This window comes from Euphorbia lathyris, chromosome 1 (assembly GCF_963576675.1).
Source record: "Euphorbia lathyris chromosome 1, ddEupLath1.1, whole genome shotgun sequence".
Taxonomy (NCBI): Eukaryota; Viridiplantae; Streptophyta; class Magnoliopsida; order Malpighiales; family Euphorbiaceae; genus Euphorbia; species Euphorbia lathyris.
This window is the reverse complement of record NC_088910.1, coordinates 97299041-97319533: the sequence shown is the minus strand read 5'-3', so window position 1 is coordinate 97319533 and position 20493 is coordinate 97299041. Positions and strand designations below refer to the sequence as shown.

The 20493-nt window shown below is 34.3% G+C and overlaps 1 non-coding gene across 1 annotated transcript; it reads right to left on the bottom strand.

Moving 5' to 3' along the window:
- Window positions 1-4339: 4339 nt before the first annotated feature.
- Window positions 4340-4446, bottom strand: LOC136215934 (small nucleolar RNA R71). The gene has a single exon (XR_010682936.1). It is a non-coding gene; the product is annotated as a small nucleolar RNA R71 (small nucleolar RNA).
- Between the last annotated feature and the right edge of the window lie 16047 nt (window positions 4447-20493).

The window sequence follows — 20493 nt, the reverse complement described above, 5'->3', positions numbered from 1 at the left end:
ATACAAACCTTAATTAACCTTCTCCAACTGTCATGGATCCTTGCTCTTTCCAAACACTCCATCAGGAAACTCCAGTTGATGCGATCATAGGCTTTCTCCAAATCCAACTTAAGAGCCACAATGCCTTTCTTCCCCTTCCTGATCTTCATCGTGTGGACCATCTCTTGGGCAATCACCATATTATCCATCATTTGTCTACCAGGCATAAAACTTCCCTGATTCTGGCAGATGATCTCAGGAAGAATGCAACGGATTCTATTAGCCACAATCTTTGTAACAGTCTTATAAAGAACATTACAAAGACTGATAGGTCTCATATGCAAAAAGGAAGAAGGCTTCTCAATTTTAGGAATCAGAACCAGAAGGGTTCTATTCACCAGCTCTATATCCTGAGAACCATTAAAAACACCTATGATAAAATTATAGATACCTTCCTTCACAACCTCCCAGTGCTTATGGTAAAAACCAGCAGGCAGACCATCAATCCCAGGAACTTTAGTAGCCCCAATACTAAAAATGGCTTGGTCTATTTCCTTCAGGGAGATAGGGTGAAAGGCATCCTGAATGCTATCCTCTCCAATCATAGGAAAGGTAGCAACAGAGTGAGCCCTCTCCAGATAAACAGGCTCCTCTTTAAACAGATCCTTATAGAATTCCAGGGCCAATCTCCTCATCTTCATACACCCAATCACCATTAGAGTCCTTAATGGCATCAATTCTATTCCTCCGCCTTCTAATAATGGTAGAAAGATGGAAATACCTGGTATTACGATCTCCATCTCTTATCCAGGACTTCCTAGACTTTTGAAACCAAAGAAGCTCCTCCTGCCTGAGCACAGCCTCCAGCTCCTTCTAAAGGGTTCTGAGGAGGCCATCCAAACCTTCTCTATTTCTTTGGATTCTAATTTATGATTATATTTTTTTATTTAAAAAGAAAAACATAAAAGAAATCTGTGACATTGAAACTTGTATCCCTTTTGAAGAATTGTTATTACGCATCTTATTATATGAGGCATCTTATTACTTAGCAGGATGCACAGACTTCAAGCTATTTTTACTGTCCATTCTTTTAGAACATGTATATTACATTTGTCATCTTTAATTTGAAAAAATATAAACTCCCTTATTTAAAAAAATATATACAAAAATTTGATGGAAGTTGTAAAAAGAAATACCCATAATAAAAAAACGAAAATCTAAGTAGGGAGATTATTATTGAACTATTGTGGCAAAATAATAACAAATAATTAACTGATGGAAAAATTAACTTCAGAATATATAGATAATTCATATCTAAAATGAATTTAGCCAAGGACTTTGATGTTTGTATCCTCATAACTGAGGAAGATGGATGTGGTTATGTAGACTTTTTTTAGTAGCACTGATGAGAGTAGGTATGGGTGTAATAATTAGTTTAAGCACAGATTAAGAGTCCTAAATAGAATTGGATTTGGCTTATTCAGTTTTCGGACAGAAAAAGTGAAGTGGAAGGGTCTTTTCTTTAGTTCAATTAAAGAAAGTACTATAGGAAGGATCCACCGTAACTATAAGGTGGGATCTAATAATCAATATTATTAGAACCGGATCGAACATCAAACTGGATTTATATTGGATCACGGATCATTTAATCGGATTGGATGACTCGGAATGATCGAACCAAATGACGTAATAAATAAATAATATTTATATATAATTAATTTAAACTCATTTCTATTTAGTGGAGTGAGAACTAATGAATATGAGTAATTAGTTCTATTTACATATTTTACTAATGCACAAGTTACTTGGACCATTTAAATTTTTTAGGCCAATAAAATTATTTTGGCCAATGGAGAACCTAGTCCATCATCTTAAGTGTAAACCTAATTTTATAAATACTTCCACTTCATCTTATTTCAAAAAAAGCTCCTCAAGTTTTTCCAGCACCTTTCTCTTTCTCTCTCTATGCTCTTCCATGGCCTCTCTCTCTTTCTCTCTCTCCTCTTGCAATGAATAGTTATTGTTTATAGATTTCTTAAACAATGGTATTAAACCGGAGTTGCATCGGTTTCTAGTTCGACCTTCGATCACCGGTTCAACTCCAGTTCACATTAAGTTTTTCTATGTTTATGGAACCAGTTGTTAAGCCCAAAATATACCTAAAATATCATATATAAATACGTTAAATTTACATTAAAATCATGCTAATTATATTCATTTGGAATACTTTTACGTCTTTATTTACTTCTTTGATGCAAGGTACCTAAATATTTGGTAAAATCCAAATAGGAGCAAAAACGAAGCCAAAACGGAGCTAAAATGGACGAAAAACCTTAAAAACGTACCAAGAATGCATATCAGTCAGAAGAACGCTCGAGGAGGACGAAAAACAGTCGAACGCCAGGGAGAACATCTCTCTGTCGCGACTGAGATTCTCAAAATCTCAGTCGCGACTTACGGAGGCCAGACCAGGGGAAAACAACGTATTCAAGCTCGCCCTTATACCCCCTGTCGCGACTGAGATTTTCAGAATCTCAGTCGCGACAGCAAGTCTTCCTGCACACAAAACACATGTTTAAAACGGAAAAACGCGTATGTTCGTTCGGATAAAAGCAATCCTTCACCAGCAGACACGACCCGTCATTTACAACCCTTCACCAACTATAAATAAGTGATCCATTTCAGAAATCAAGGTTGGTAAAGTTGGAAAAGTTAGAGAAATTAGAGAAGAAAGTTGTTATGTAGAGTTTTCTGATTCAGAAAAGAATCAGAAAGTTAGATTTCATTTCTGTAAGCAATCGTGTTGTACACGAATTGTATTTAGATTAGTTATAAACACAGTATTAGTTTAGTTTTCATTCTGATAGTGGACGGGACCAGTCTCTATTCCAAAGATCCAGCGAGAAGAATTGACGCCTGAAGCGCATATGGTTTGACGAGCCTACGAAGTTTGAGAGAAAGATTGACGACCCGGATCTCAATGTCTTCGTTACAATGCTATCCAAGTTTCTACTTCTCTGTTAACTTGTGAAAATTCACATTTCAATTAATGATATACTTATTTATTCAATATATTCTTACTGTTGTTATTTTGATATTGTTCTGACAAAATGATTTTCAAAATGATATATTGGTGTTTTTATTAAAACGTTCTATTCCATCTTATTCTTATAAGAACTTTGTTGAACACTTAACAAATTTAGTTTTTATGGATGACATGATCGCTGATCGCGGCTTATCAGAAGTAAACCACTAGTTTGATTAAGGTAGGAATCGTCTCTACGCTAGAGGGATTTCTATAGTTCGAAGCCATTTAATTGAATAAATTACTATATTGTTACATGTCCATAATCTCACAAAGTTAAAGTTGTTTACTTTGCTTTATGAAAATAAAATCTATTTTATTCCAATTACGGAAGTATCTGTTTTGTAATCAAAATTCCAAACGGAATTGTTCTCTAAACTCGATATAATCCTTCTATCTAATCCTAATTTACCAAAACATATTCTATCAATTAAACGTATTTCTTTTGTTAAACCTAAACACGTGATTAAACCGAATTAGATAAAGTTTTAGTTAAAAAGCGTTCCCTGTGGGTTCAATATCTTTTATTACTACAAGCGTATACCGTGCACTTGCGGAAATCGCTCAACAAGTTTTTGGCGCCGTTGCCGGGGAACGCCAAAATTTTTGACAAAATTTTAAATTTTTCGTGTTTTATTTCGAATCTAGGTTTAAACATATTTATTCTAACTTTTATAATTTAAAAGTTTTCCTATACTAATTTATTTATTTTTCAAAATTCTGTTTTGTAGGTAGTTTCGGTTCGTGCAAGATTTCAGGTTCATGCGCAGTTCTCGAAATTCAGGCATTGCACCAGACCCTATAGACCTAGAAATTGAGAAAACCATTAGGAAGAACAAGAAAAATAAGAAAAATAAAAATAAGACCCCAGTAAAAACACATACCGAGCCAGAAAAAATGGCAGACCCACCAACACTTATGGAATACGCTAGGCCAGGTGTGGCCGGTGTAACCAATAGTATCGTTAGACCCAGAATCACCGCAAATCAATTTGAAATTAAGCCAGCTTTGCTTAATATGTTGCAAAATAATGTAACATTTTACGGGTTACCTAACGAAAATCCTAACACCCATTTAACAAATTTCCTAGAAATTTGTGACACATTTAAAATTCCAGATGTGACTGCAGAATCAATCAAACTTCGCCTCTTTCCTTTCACTTTGAAGGATAGAGCCAAAGAATGGTTAACTTCTATGCCAGCCGCAACTTTTGCCACTTGGGAACAATTAGCCCAAGCGTTTTTATCTAAATATTTTCCTTTAGCAAAAACCGCAAGAGTCATAAAGGAGTTAACATCTTTTTCTCAAAATGATAATGAGACCCTTTATGAAACTTGGGAACGTTTTAAAGAACTTCAACGTTTATGCCCACACCACCAATTACCCGCTGAACTTTTAATGCAAACATTTTACAATGGACTAAATCCTACAACTAGGGGTTCATTAGATGCTATGTCGGGAGGGCTATTTATGAAGAAAACATCAGCCCAAGCGAGAGAACTTTTGAAGGAAATGGCAATTAACAGCAGTATGTGGCCCGCGGAACGTGGACATATGCCGGTGGCAAAACCATCATCCTCAACCTCATCATCAGTTAAAGGTATAGTTGAACTTGATCCAGTCGCGATGCTACAAGCCCAATTTTCTGCTTTATCGCATAAAATTGATAAATTTATGGCACCACGCGATACCAATGGTAATCCAATCCAAACGGATGTGGATTACGAAAATATGAGTGAGATTGAACAGGTAAATTTTGTCCAAGGGCAAAACCAAACTAATAATCCTTACTCTAATACTTATAATTCTGGATGGAGGAATCATCCTAACTTTAATTGGAAAGATAACAGTAACAATAATATTAGTGCTAATCAAAATCGTACCACTAATTATCAAAATCAGTCAAGAGATACGATTAGCACTTTATCTTCTAAAATCGACAAGTTTATAGATGCTATCAGTGGAAAAATAAGTAATCACGACGATGGTTTTAAACGGATCGAAAATAAATTCGATCAGCTTATTAAAAACCACTCATCTAGCATCCATAATTTGGAGGTTCAAATTGGTCAACTTGCTAAATCAATTCCATCCCGAAAAAAGGGAAGTCTTCCCGGCCATACGGAAGAAAATCCGAAAGAGCAGGTGAAGGCTATTACTCTTCGTTCAGGAAAAAATTATCAAGGGCCTGAAATGCCCAAAGATGTAACATTACCGGGAACTGATTTACCAAAGTCCAAAGAAGATATCTTAAACACAAATATTTCACCATTTGACACAGGTACTAAAACTTTTGTACCCAAACCACCTTTTCCACACAAAGTCCGAAATAAGGATTATGATAAACAACTTCTAACGTTTTTGGATAAACTCAAAAATTTGCATATCAATTTGACGTTTATGGATGCAATAACACAAATTCCTAACTATGGTAAGTTTTTAAAGGATTTGATTTCAAAGAAAATCAGTTGGGAAGGAATTTCATCCATTTCGTTAACTGAAGACTGTAGTTCAATAGTATCAAGTAATTTGCCCACTAAACTCAAGGATCCCGGATGTTTTACTATTCCGTGTAAGTTGGGAGATATTGAATTCCCAAGTTGTCTTTGTGATTTAGGAGCAAGTATAAACTTAATGCCATTGTCTATTTTTAACAAGTTAGGTTTAGAAGAAGATATCAAACGTACCAATATGGTTTTGCAATTAGCGGATCAAACCACTAAAAGGCCGTATGGTATAATTGAAGATGTTTTAGTCAAAGTCGATAAATTTATTTTTCCTACCGATTTTGTTATCTTAGACTTTGCATATTATGTAAATTGCCCTTTAATTTTTGACAGACCGTTTATGAACACGGGACGCGCTCTAGTAGATGTGTCGGAAGGGAAGGTAGTTTTAAGGATAGGAGAAGATAAGGTCGAGTTTAACATGAACAAAGCAATGAAATACCCTATGGAGGAATTCGCTTGTATGAAACTTGATTTAGTCGAGGAATGTGTCAATGGTGTAATTCAAAGTGAAGAAATAATTGAACCTATAGTAGACGAGGAATTAGATGATAAGGACCCAGAGCCTTTGATTAGAGAAGATGGACCAGTTTCGCCTTCGATTGTAACACCCCCTAAATTAGAACTTAAAGAGTTACCCAGTCATTTGAGGTATGCTTTCTTAGGCGAAGGCGATTCTCTACCTATAATTATTTCTAACAAATTAACAAACGATCAAGAAGAAAAATTGAAAGAAGTTGTTAGAAATCGGATAGGAAGTATGGGATGGCAAATTTCAGACCTAAAAGGAATTAATCCTAGTATAGTAATGCATAAAATTTACTTAGAAGAGGATAAGCCACCTAAAGCGGATAGGCAAAGACGCTTAAATCCGAACATGAAGGAAGTAGTAAAAAATGAGATTACTAGACAATGGAATCATTTATCCGATCTCGGATAGTGAATGGGTTAGTCCAATCCATTGTGTACCTAAAAAGGGAGGCATAACTGTTGTAAGAAATGATGAAGGTGAACTTATACCTACACGAACCACCACCGATTGGAGGGTTTGTATAGACTATAGGAACCTAAACAAAGCAACCAGGAAAGATCATTTTCCTCTACCTTTCATTGATCAAATGATCGAAAGGATAGCCGGTCATGCATTTTACTGTTTTTTAGACGGTTATTCCGGATTCTTTCAAATTTACATTTACCCGGATGACCAAGACAAAACAACCTTCACATGTCCTTACGGAACATTTGCATATAGGAGAATGCCTTTTGGTCTATGTAATGCACCAGCAACTTTTCAACGATGTATGACAACAATATTTAATGACTTCATTGAAGACATAATGGAAGTTTTCATGGATGATTTTTCAGTTTATGGAGATTCTTTCAATGCATGTTTACAGAACTTAGATAAAGTATTGTCTAGATGTGAGGAAACGAATTTAGTATTAAATTGGGAAAAATGTCATTTCATGGTAGACGAAGGAATTGTTTTAGGTCATAAGATTTCTGAAAAAGGTTTAGAAGTGGACAGAGCAAAGACTTCAGTTATAGAAAAATTACCCCCACCAACCACTGTTAAGGGAGTAAGATCATTTTTAGGTCATGTAGGTTTTTACATACGGTTTATAAAGAACTTTTCTGTAATTTCCAAACCACTTACTAATTTGCTTATGAAGGATTCAACTTTTGATTTTAATAAAGATTGTTTACAAGCTTTCAATACTTTGAAAACGGCTTTAGTCAGTACACCAATAATATCAAAACCCGATTGGAATCTACCTTTCGAAATTATGTGTGATGCGAGTGACTTAGCTGTAGGATGTGTATTAGGTCAAAGGAAGGATAAGAAACTTCATGTTATATATTATGCGAGTCACACATTGTCCGGTGCACAACTAAATTACACCACAACTGAAAAAGAAATGTTAGCAGTAGTTTTTGCATGCGATAAGTTCCGATCTTATTTGTTAGGATCTAAAGTTATTATTTATACTGATCATGCAGCTTTACGATATTTATTTGCTAAGAAAGATGCAAAACCACGTCTTATTAGATGGGTTTTACTATTGCAAGAATTTGACATTGAGATTAAAGACAAAAAGGGAGTTGAAAACCTGGTCGCCGATCATCTGTCAAGACTTGAGGATGAAAACGGTCCCATAGGTGAAACATCAGGTATTCGAGATGATTTCCCCGATGAACATCTCATGCAATTACAAAGTATCATAACTCCATGGTATGCGGATATAGCCAATTACTTAGCTGCACATGTTGTGCCAGATGGATTGACTTACCAGCAAAAGAAGAAATTCTTTTCAGAAGTTAAGAAATATTTTTGGGAAGATCCATTCTTGTTCAAAACATGCGGCGATGGAATATTTAGGAGATGTGTTAGTGAGTTTGAATATGAATCTATAATGATAGAATGTCATGCTAGCGCTTACGGAGGTCATAATAGCGTAAGCAAAACAGCAGCTAGAATACTTGAATGCGGATTCTTTTGGCCTACTCTGTTTAAAGATGTCCGTTCATTTATTCTCCGCTGTGATAAATGTCAAAGAACGGGGAATATAGGAAGGAGAGATGAGATGCCTCTTAAGAACATATTGGAAGTTGAAATCTTCGACGTATGGGGAATTGATTTCATGGGTCCTTTTCCTCTTTCTTTTGGCAAAAATTATATATTAGTAGCCGTAGATTATGTTTCAAAGTGGGTTGAAGCAATTGCAACCCCGACAAATGATTCTAAAGTAGTTGTTAAGTTTTTAAATTCAATATTCTGTCGATTTGGAGTTCCTAGGGTTATGGTAAGCGACGGTGGTACCCATTTCGTAAATAGAGCTTTTGAGTCACTTATGAAAAAATATAGAGTACACCATCGTATCTCTACACCGTACCATCCTCAAACGAATGGTCAAGCAGAAATTTCAAATAGAGAACTCAAATGGATACTTGAGAAAACAGTTTCGTCTTCTAGAAGAGACTGGGCACATAAACTTGACGATGCACTATGGGCATACCGTACTGCATTTAAAACACCTATCGGGATGACACCTTATAGATTAGTCTATGGTAAAGCTTGTCATTTGCCGGTTGAATTAGAACATAAAGCATATTGGGCTATAAAAACCCTTAATTATGATTTGCAGAGCGCAGGGAAAAAGCGTTTGTTTGACTTAAACGAGTTGGATGAATTACGCTATTTGTCCTACGAAAATGCGAGCATTTATAAGGAGAAAATTAAAAAGTGGCATGATGCCAAAATAAAAATTAAAAACTTTAATGTTGGAGATAAGGTCTTACTTTTTAATTCTAGATTAAAATTATTTCCAGGTAAGCTAAAATCTAGATGGGCTGGCCCATTTTTTGTTGTTCAAACATTTGATTACGGAACATTGGAGCTAGAAAAGTCTAATGGCGACCGATTTAAGGTCAATGGTAATCGTTGCAAAATTTATTTCGACGGAGCTCCTATTCAAGCAATTGAATCCGTGGATAAATTTTATAAAAATTAATTTCTTTGATTTTTATGTTTTTAATTTATAGCTTTTCTTATTTTCATTCTTTTTCTTTTTAATTTATTGTTTTCTTTTTAATTTATTTACTTTAATTTTTATTTTTATATATTTATCATTAAGTACAAATGAGTTTTGTTCACATTAAAATTTTAATTTAGTCATGTTATGAAATTTTCATTAAGTGTTAAGTGTTATTGAGAAATTATACATGCAGAAATCTCAGTTGAGATTTTTTATGTTCCAGGATTTGGAAATCTCAGTTGAGATTCCGAAAATCTCAGTTGAGAAATTTTCTATCTTTTTACATTTGAAATAACTGTAAGTGATTACAGTCTTCTTTCTTCAAAAATTTCTGTCAGTTAAATCGAAGAGGTATCACTTTGACACCTATTTCTTTCTAACAGACATAACCTTTCACTTATAGTTCTTATATATTCCTGTAGGATCAGACTTCTTCCATTTTACTTCATCTTTCTAAATTTCTTTCTCAAGTTCTCAAATCCTACAGACTTCATTTTTCTTTTCTATCACAAACATGACTAAGTCTTTGAAGAACATTCAAAAATAAAATTCTTCTCGAAAAGAGAAAGTTGATATCTCCGATAGATATGGAGCATGGTTTCCCATTTATAACCATGACGAGGGGAAACGTTTTATGCAATTCAGATATGCTCAGTTCTTTGGCATGATGTATCTGGACGAGTTTCTGAACGAGGAACTCGGGATAAGCGAAGACATTGATCGCTATCTGACTAATTTGAGTTGGTCAAAATTTGTTTCTATGAAATTTCCTATTATTGGAAATTGGGTTCTGGAATTTTTCTCCACAGTTCGGTTCGTCAACAAGAGACGTGTTCGTCTCAGTTTTCGTTGTGAGGGGAAGGTATTTACTTTTGGCTATCCAGAACTTCACAATTGGTTTGGATTTCCACCCCGAGACACAACTCAACACCATCCTGGAAGGGATATGACTTTTAGAGATATATGGAGGATGCTAACAGGATTTAGGCGATTCAATCCACGTATTGCCTTCAACAAATCCATTAATTCTAATTCCATGTTGTATCTGCACAAATTCCTCTGTCATAGCCTTTTTGGTCGAGTCAGTAGCAATATTGTGAAAAATACTGATCTTTATGTGTTGGGCGACATTTTCCAAGACAACTCAGTTAACTCCTCAAAGATTTTGATGGAGGGGTTAGTTGCTGCTTCCCGTTCGAAGAAACGGAAGATTGGGTTCGCCAACATCATATGTGGAATAATTTTAGGAGCCAAGGGAACCATTTCTGTTCCTTGGACTGATACAGAACCATACCCGATTTTAGACTACGAGTTCTTGGAGAACGAGGGACTTGTTAAACGAGTTTTCCGTTCTGGTCCAACATTCCTTTCTGCACCAGAGAGGCAAGTCTTCGTTCAAACGAAGATTAAAAGGGCCAATTCACGTCGTCTGTCATTTAGTTAGGGATATATATATTTTATGTGTTTCTTTTTGTTGTTTTTAATATATATATATGAGTGCTTGATTGTAAATTATGTTTTTATAATGTTTCTATGTAGATGTATATTATGGTATTGTTTACAAATGATAGATAAAAGTGCATTAATTCTTTAGTTTATTTCTTTTTTTTCTTAAAGAACAACCTTTGGGTTTCCTTTAATTTAATGTTTTAGTTTTGTTTATCTCAGTTTCAAGGATTAATATTTACATTAATGTCACTTACTTCACGGAGGAATTGGTTTTGAAGTGTTAAAATCATCAAAAACAGTCCCACTTTTACCCAGATTTTTCAAAATCTCAGTTGAGATTACGAATTCTCAGTTGAGACAGCAGAGGAAAATTTTTTCAACAAAAATTCGCCCCTTCCCTACTTGCTGTCGCGACTGAGATTTTGAAAATCTCAGTCGCGACCTGCGACATGTAGGTGCGGGATTGGGCGAAATTTTCACCATCTTTTCCTATTCCTACTCTAATTACTACCTATTCAACTATCCTAATCAATACCTATTACTTACACCTATATATATCACCTATTTTTACACCAATCAATCATCTTTTCTCTTCCCAATAACAAGATTCACTCATCTTCCCCATAAATTTCTACCATATTCATCTTCTTCCCCAATTCACCACCATTCTCTTTCATTCTAACTTTCATCCTTTCATATTATTTTCACTTATTTCACCCAAATTTCATCTATTTTCACCCTAATTTCACAAACCAAAACAATATGCCTAGACAAAAGACCGTTGCAAACAAAGCCAATGCCACCGAGATCAATAGATTACGGGTTCAATATGACGCACCGTTCGATATCACGTCGGAAGTCGAAAGATGCAAATATCGCCGATTTTCTAATGTCCTCGTAGAGTTCGTGGATATGCCTTTTCTTGACACCGACACGGTAAATACTCTTTCTTTTACCGAGCGTATTGATGAATTTCTTATCGTTCTTGGTTGGAAACGATTTGCTAGTATGCGTTTTCCTAGTCTTAAAACGCATATTATTGAGTTTTTGATTACTCTAACCTATGACAAGAAGAAAGGAGTTATCTCTTTCCGGAGTGATGGAGTTCGTTATGATGTTAATTATGCGGCCATGAACCGTTGGTTTGGTTTTCCTACTCGGAATTTTTATTCAAAGCCAAAGCCTTTTGATTCACACACGGTTTGGAATTCTTTAACCGGTTTAGATGTTTTTAGTCCAAAGAATACATCTAGTAAGCTAATTAAGGATGATTGTGTATTCTTCTTTCACAAGTTTTTATCATTCTCCTTATTTGGTCGGGTTGAAAGTTCAAAAGTGCAAGTTCGTGATTTGGTTGTGTTTGATGCTATTTTTAAGGGTTTGACAATTGATAGTATTGAGATGATATTTACTAATTTAGTTCGAGCTTCCAAGTCCCGCAATAAGCAAGTGCCTATGGGTAATTTGATTACCGGCATTGTTTTGGGCGCTCGAGGTGAATTAGCGGATTATCAAAATATGCCTCATGTTGGTTTACCATCATTGGATCTCACGGCACTTCAAAGGGCCAATTTATTGAAGAAGTTGGGACCACCCGCTTTTATATCTTATGCGGATCGCACGAGACGTGTTTTTGCTACCATGAGTAGTGAAGCCTCGGGTTCTCAAGGTTTAGGTGCCCAAGATGATAATGAGGATGATGAAGAGGAAGCTGATGAAGAAGAAGAAGAGAATGTTGATGTTAATGCCACTGAGCAAGCAAATATGAAACCAAATGAAGAAGAACAAGTTGGATGGCAACGTGTTTTGACACAAATGAACGAGCATAACCGTCACATGAATTTGCGGTTAGATGAAGTCGTTGCCAACAATGCCGAAATGAGTTCAAGGATCACTACGTTGAGTCGTGAGCACAAGTCTACTCGTCGCCGGATGCTCTCTTTCTTCCGACGCCAAGGAGTTGAGACTACGCCTTCTCCACCACCATCACCTTGATAGGTTTTATCGTTTCTCTCTTTAACTCATTTTCGTTATTATTATTATGTTTTATTCGGTTTGGTACAATATTTTTACTTATGTTTGGTACGATTATCTTTATTATTAATGTTTGAATGTTATGGTATTCTATTTTTCATTTCTAATTCGTATGGTTTTTTTTTCGTACTATTTTTCGTGTTTTATCGCTTTTTGCACCAATGAGGACATGGTCCAAATTAAGTGTGGGAGGAGGTATTTCATATCCATTTTATTTTTCCATTTTATTTTTAAGTACAAATGAATGCAACGAATGAGAATGAATGCTATTTATTTTTAAATGCATGTTGTTATTCAATTTTAAGTCAACTATAATGCAACATTTTCAAAAACAAATGCAACATTTTTTAATAAAGTGCAACACTTTTCAAAAATTAATAGCAATTTTTCATAAACATATAATTTTTGTTAAAGTATATATTTCATATGTTTTCAAACACTTTAACTTTCAAAATAATGTTAAGCATATTTTAAGGTTATCATTATTGATAGAAATAATATTTCTATACGGGCTATATTTTTACAAATATTTTTTTATTTTTACAAATCTCCGATACGATTTTATCAAAAACGTCTCGAGTAAATGTATATAAGTAAAATTTCTTTAGTTTCAAATCTCTATTTTATATCATGAATTCATGATAAATATAAATCTATTTTCAATTTTCAATTAGGTTTATAGGCATAAATCGAACTAATAACTTTAGCTTTTTCGCTCGATATTATTTTTCGTCTTACATTAAAAACCAATTGAAGTTTTTAAGGAAACTTTATCCATAATACATGTTGAATTTCAAGTCAATATAGGATGAATGTGCTATTTTTCTTTCCCAATTTTATTTTCATATTAAATCAAGTAGTCGTATTCTTAACTTTTGGCCACGATTGAGACCAACCTTATCACAATCGAGGTATGAAAGGGAAGAAAATTAAGTATCGTTTACTTTTGGCCACGATTGCGACCACCCTTATCACGATCGAGGTATGAAAGGAACGTTAAAAAATTAAAGCAAAATTAAACGTGTTTAAAGTTTTAAGTAACGATTGCGTCCACCCATGGCATGGTCGGTACCTCTTAAACGAACACGAAAGCAAATAAAATGCGTATAAAGTTACGATCGAGACCACCCTTATCTTGGGCGTAACTAAGCAAATATATTAAACCTAAGTCCTTAAATCTATATTTTTAATAGTTTAGGTTTGGGAAAGGAAATTTTGTGCTTAGAAATGCCTTGAGACGAAAGATTCAAAAACATGCGTGCTTACACCGTCCCGAATACTTCAATATAAAAATTGAAATACAAGACGAGTAATATATCTCTTTTACACTAGCTAGTTTGATGCTTTGCGTATAAATATACCGTGAAAAGTTTATCTTTCGGTTTAACTAATTCAAAGAGGAATATATGGGTATATATTCTATTTATAAAGAGATTGATTAAAGAATAAATTCAGTGAAATTTTGCTCGGGACTACCAAAAGCTTAAGTGTGGGAGTTTGTTAAGCCCAAAATATACCTAAAATATCATATATAAATACGTTAAATTTACATTAAAATCATGCTAATTATATTCATTTGGAATACTTTTACGTCTTTATTTACTTCTTTGATGCAAGGTACCTAAATATTTGGTAAAATCCAAATAGGAGCAAAAACGAAGCCAAAACGGAGCTAAAATGGACGAAAAACCTTAAAAACGTACTAAGAATGCATATCAGTCAGAAGAACGCTCGAGGAGGATGAAAAACAGTCGAACGCCAGGGAGAACATCTCTCTGTCGCGACTGAGATTTTCAAAATCTCAGTCGCGACTTACGGAGGCCAGACCGGGGGAAAACAACGTATTCAAGCTCGTCCCTATACCCCCTATCGCGACTGAGATTTTCAGAATCTCAGTCGCGACAGCAAGTCTTCCTGCACACAAAACACATGTTTAAAACGGAAAAACGCGTCTGTTCGTTCGGATAAAAGCAATCCTTCACCAGCAGACACGACCCGTCATTTACAATCCTTTACCAACTATAAATAAGTGATCCATTTCAGAAATCAAGGTTGGTAAAGTTGGAAAAGTTAGAGAAATTAGAGAAGAAAGTTGTTATGTAGAGTTTTCTGATTCAGAAAAGAATCAGAAAGTTAGATTTCATTTCTGTAAGCAATCGTGCTGTACACGAATTGTATTTAGCTTAGTTATAAACACAGTATTAGTTTAGTTTTCATTCTGATAGTGGACGGGACCAGTCTCTATTCCAAAGATCCAGCGAGAAGAATTGACGGCTGAAGCGCATATGGTTTGACGAGCCTACGAAGTTTGAGAGAAAGATTGACGACCCGGATCTCAAAGTCTTCGTTACAATGCTATCCAAGTTTCTACTTCTCTGTTAACTTGTGAAAATTCACATTTCAATTAATGATATACTTATTTATTCAATATATTCTTACTGTTGTTATTTTGATATTGTTCTGACAAAATGATTTTCAAAATGATATATTGGTGTTTTTATTAAAACGTTCTATTCCATCTTATTCTTATAAGAACTTTGTTGAACACTTAACAAATTTAGTTTTTATGGATGACATGATCGCTGATCGCGGCTTATCAGAAGTAAAACACTAGTTTGATTAAGCTAGGAATCGTCTCTACGCTAGAGGGATTTCTATGGTTCGAAGCCATTTAATTGGATAAATTACTATATCGTTACATGTCCATAATCTCACAAAGTTAAAGTTGTTTACTTTGCTTTATGAAAATAAAATCTATTTTATTCCAATTACGGAAGTATCTGTTTTGTAATCAAAATTCCAAACGGAATTGTTCTCTAAACTCGATATAATCCTTCTATCTAATCCTAATTTACCAAAACCTATTCTATCAATTAAACGTATTTCTTTTATTAAACCTAAACACGTGATTAAACCGAATTAGATAAAGTTTTAGTTAAAAAGCGTTCCATGTGGGTTCGATATCTTTTATTACTACAAGCGTATACCGTGCACTTGCGGAAATCGCTCAACACCAGTCAAGTTTGGACCAGATTCCTTACCGATTCCCGATCCAATTGGTCCGACCGGCTGGTCCGGACCGAGCTTGATAACATTACTAACAACATCACAACCACTCTTAATAAGTATAAGATATGTTTAGTTTGTTTTTATAAAGTAACCAATACTTTGTATTTATTAAATTACATTATAAAGTTATGAGGGCTAAAACTTTAATAAAAAAATTTTAATTACTTATTATGTATGAAAAACAAGGACGGAAGCTATTTCTAATTACAAAAATCATATATAATTGAATTAATAGTGAACACTCAATAGTAACTTGGTGTGAATTATACATAGACTTGAGTAAGCGTCTCGGATCGCTTAAACTAGATCTTGAGTTCGACCCTTAACTTATAGAGAACTTTAATCGAACAAACTATATGTATATTAATCTAAGGGAGTGTTTAGTTGCAAATTTTTATGTTCTTGTTTGCATTTTCATTGTAAAAGGAAGAGTTTTAGGTGTTTGGTTAGTGACCTCCTGTTTACTTTTTTTACACCTGAAAAGTAGGTTTATACAAAAGCAGAGAATCAATGCTTCTTGGAAAAACATCTTTTTCCAACAACAAACCATAACAGGAAATAGCAAGATCAAGCAGTAAGTAAAACAAATGGATCCTAGATCCGACCCAAATGCAAAGAGAGGAGAACACATCTATAATATTTATCGTGTTCTATGTATATACTAAGATCAATGAAATATATAACTTTATTATTGATTAGATTGGAAGTTCTTTTAATCAATTTTGTTATAACCTACGATCGCTACTGAGGTTGGTAACTCAAGATTAAGTTTGCAATTCATGATTTTGTCTGTCACTAATCTATATCAAGCCTCGCCTGGTAAACCTGAGAGGATGATATCGTTGACGACAACGATGTGTTTGGAACCGAAAGCAATCAATTTGGGAATCAAGCTACTCGGCAGGATCGGAGATCAGAGTTGAAAGAGTCGCCACCCACGAATGAGAAATGAACACCGGATTCCTTGCGGGAGACCGGTTGGGTTTGGAAAATTGGGAACGATTCGAGAAGGCTAGCTGCTTTCCGAAAAAAGACTACTAGGCACCACGAATTCGTCCGGTTTGAACTATTGATTATTTACTTCTAGTCATATTAAGTCTCTTCTAAATTAGTTAATTGTAAACATTTAATTCGGTTAAAATAGCGTTATTCACTCCATCTATGTCTAAAATTATAATTTTTTAATTCAAAATAAGTTCTTTTATAAAAAAATTATCGCAACATTACACATATAAAAAAAATTTAAAAGGTTAAAAATGTAAATTTTGTATATATATGAAATTAATAAGGCTTTGCGAACCAAGTTTTATGTTCAAAGTTAGTTTTTCTAGTCATACGGAGCTTAATATGATCAATAATAAAATATTAGAGATTTAATGTGAAAGTCAGAATGATGAATAATGTTTTTAGTTTGAATAAATAAATGGATATGATATAAATTTAGCTATATGGTTATTATGGCAATCATTTAAACTTCACGTCCAAAATAAGCTCTATCCAACGATGCATTTCAAATCTTATTAATGAATCATTTGTAATTTTATATTCTAATAATCATTTAATCTCTAGCATTTTGACCACCCAATAAATCTTAAAACTATGCATATTCTATTAATGAAAAAATAGAAAAAACTTATCTCGAATTAATGAATCTTAAAATGATAGTACTATTTAGCAAATATTGTATTTAAAATTCTAAATTATGGATTAAATTTGTACATTATTCTGTTAACAAACAAGGTGTGTCTCCTTCATGGAATGGAATGCAAGTTGTAAAATTGAGGGGTGAATTGAATTGATCGCTTTCCAACAATGACTTGTATGTCGTCTAATGTCACGTGATCTCTCAACATTTAGATGGTTAGCATTAAAAATATAAATTAATTGATTGATTGATATATGGAATGGACAGAACAGACACTAAATATTAATTAATACAATTAGAGTTGAAATTTCTCCCTTCCCCTTGAATAATTTAATCTGCAGATAAAAACAAAATCTAATAAAGGAGCCCTCCATGTGGATGTGGTGTGGACTACTTTTTGGTAAATCAAGCACAGCACAGCACCACAAGTTCCATGACCAAACAAACTCATAAAGGCTATAGATTTTTATATGAACCCCTCCCACTCCCACTCCCACTCCCACTAGAGCACATAAGCCAATAAAATGAGAGGATACATGAGAGTCTGTTTAGCTGTTCTGCTAATTTTTCTGATGAGTAGCAGAAGCAAAGCTGGGTTTGTGGAGAAAGTCATACAAGTGACAAGTAATGAAAGGGTCGCTGATTCCATTGGAGATGAAGAGTTCTTGATGCCCACCAGAAGCCTTGCTAACCCGTATAAGTCCATAGCACAACGAGCTGCTTTCGCCAAACCACCAATCTGTGACCAGCTTAAATACCAGAACTGCATAACTCTCTTTAATTCCAAGACAAATACATGTCAGCTCTACAATAAATGTAGAAACAGGTAAAAACAAGGCAATCTACGTCATTCAAGAAACAACGTATGTTCCATCCTTTTTCTCTTTTTGTATGTGTCTTTCTTATATCAATAAACCATCCAATCTCAATGTATCTTATCTCATCTCATTCACACCAAACTGTTCTTCTCATCTACATCATACTTCACCAATTTTTTGCTCTACTTCGAACAATTTATGATTTTATGGTAGTTAAAAAAGAAACCCATTTTCATCTTCAGTTTTCATTGCCTTTTGTACTCGAAACTATTCAATTGATTCTTGCAAAAACTATGACTTGAAAAAGCTTCAACCCAGACACTGTGTGTGTGGCTGCAACTTTTTAAACTGTCCCAAGTTTTAACACTCCGACTATCATTTCGGGATTTTGATTACCGAATGGATGAGTTTACTACTCTAAAATTAGAAATTGTCTGAAATATAGAATGATTTTGTAAATGGTTTGCTTCTCTATCCTAAGTTGATCTTTAACCCGTTTAAATCTATATTGAGAAAGATAATTATATGAGAGTTACCATTGAAAGGCTAAGAAAGTTCATAAATAATAAGTAGACATGTTTATGAGTGGCCATTAAGGATGGTAATGGATAAGGTACACGCCTATATAATGAATCTCAAACCACTTGAGCACAAAATGACCCTTTCATAGAAAATAGCACCTAATGTTTCGAAAAAATGGAGCTATTTGGGCCACGTGTCCACACCTAAGTGGCGAAGAAAATAGTGTCCGACAAGACATTAAATGCCTATGGCACGCCTTGAAGATGAATAATCCTGAAAGGCTTTTTGGTACTTTAAAAGGGACCTCAGATAACATTCACATGTTACCCTTGGTGCAAAAATGTAAAAATAAGAACAAGAAAGGATTCTCCAGTGCTATACCGGTAGATTTCGCCATCCATTCTCCTCCAACACACATCCAACACCGTGTCTAAAAAAGGGCGGCCCGGTCGCATTACGCGTCCCCGCTGAGCGAGGGTCCGGGGAGGGGTCCCACCACAAGGGTGTATTGGGGGCAAGCCTTCCCTTGCCAATTTAATTGGCAAGAGGCCGCTCCTAAGACTCGAACCCGTGACTTCTGGTCACACAACAACAACGTTTTACCGTTGCGCCAAGGCTCACCCTCTATCCAACACCGTGTCTATCCGGAACAATTTCAGAAAAGTCCAAGAGACATTACTGTTAATATCGTTAAAGATAGTAATAAAAGTACTTAAATGATATTTAATCGCCATGTAAATCATTAATAGCGTGATTATTCAAATATAGCATCATTAATGATAAAATGTTATAAAAATTTACATAAATACCCTAACACCAATGTATTCTAGGTATGCTCATTTATTCGTAATTATTCTTATTTAAAAACTCTACACTAGACTTTGGCATCAGAGTGTCACCCGCCAATCCTAACATCGCCTCACAAAGAAGATATTCTGGTCAAGAAAATTCACACAGTTATCAAAGTTGTTGTTGTATAAACATAACCAAACATTATATTTCATGTGATTTTGAGTGAAATGTTAAACGCTACTCCGAAAATCTAAAACAAATACATATGTAATATGTTTTTTAATGCATACAATAAAATGTTCAATTCTGTTCTCGTAAAAGTTCTATGAGAATGTATTACAATTTTTTTAGAAGAAAGATAATTGCTTCATGCATAGGAAAAATAATACATCTCGATATAAGAAACTAAAAATTTATAATCCAAAAGTACATCAGAAATGATTGAATTTGCATCTTTAATATCATAAATCTTGATAAAGCAATAGTAGACATTTTTTGAAACTGTTTTCGACACAACGACGCGAAACACACTCCACCAGAATCGACTTCATAGTCTCTCAAAAAGCCAAATCTATGTGATGGTACACAAAACTCATTTCTTTTCCTGTGAAAGAAAACATGATAACACTCATTTAGACGGACAAACAACAATCACTCATTTAGGGAGAAAAACTACAATCATCCATAAAATGAGAAATAACAAAAAAAAAAAACTAAAAAATTAAGAAGAATCAACAACCAAACCTATCATAATAGGTCAACAAAAAAAATTATTCGATAAAAAAACAAAGCAAGAATGAGTTTATTTTTCACTAAACATAGTGTTGGACGAATTCCGCAAGTGCACGATTTCGTTTTTAGTAATAAAAAGATATCGACCCCACAGAGAACGTCTGATAATTTGATTAAAAATTATTGTTTTGATTAAATTCGTTTTCTCGAGATTTATAGGAAATCGTTAATGGTTTAAAAGGTTTCTAATTCTAATTTTGGTTATAGTTAAGATTACAATCTATAGAAATTATGTTTAGATTAAAGTTAATTTCCAAGGCTTATT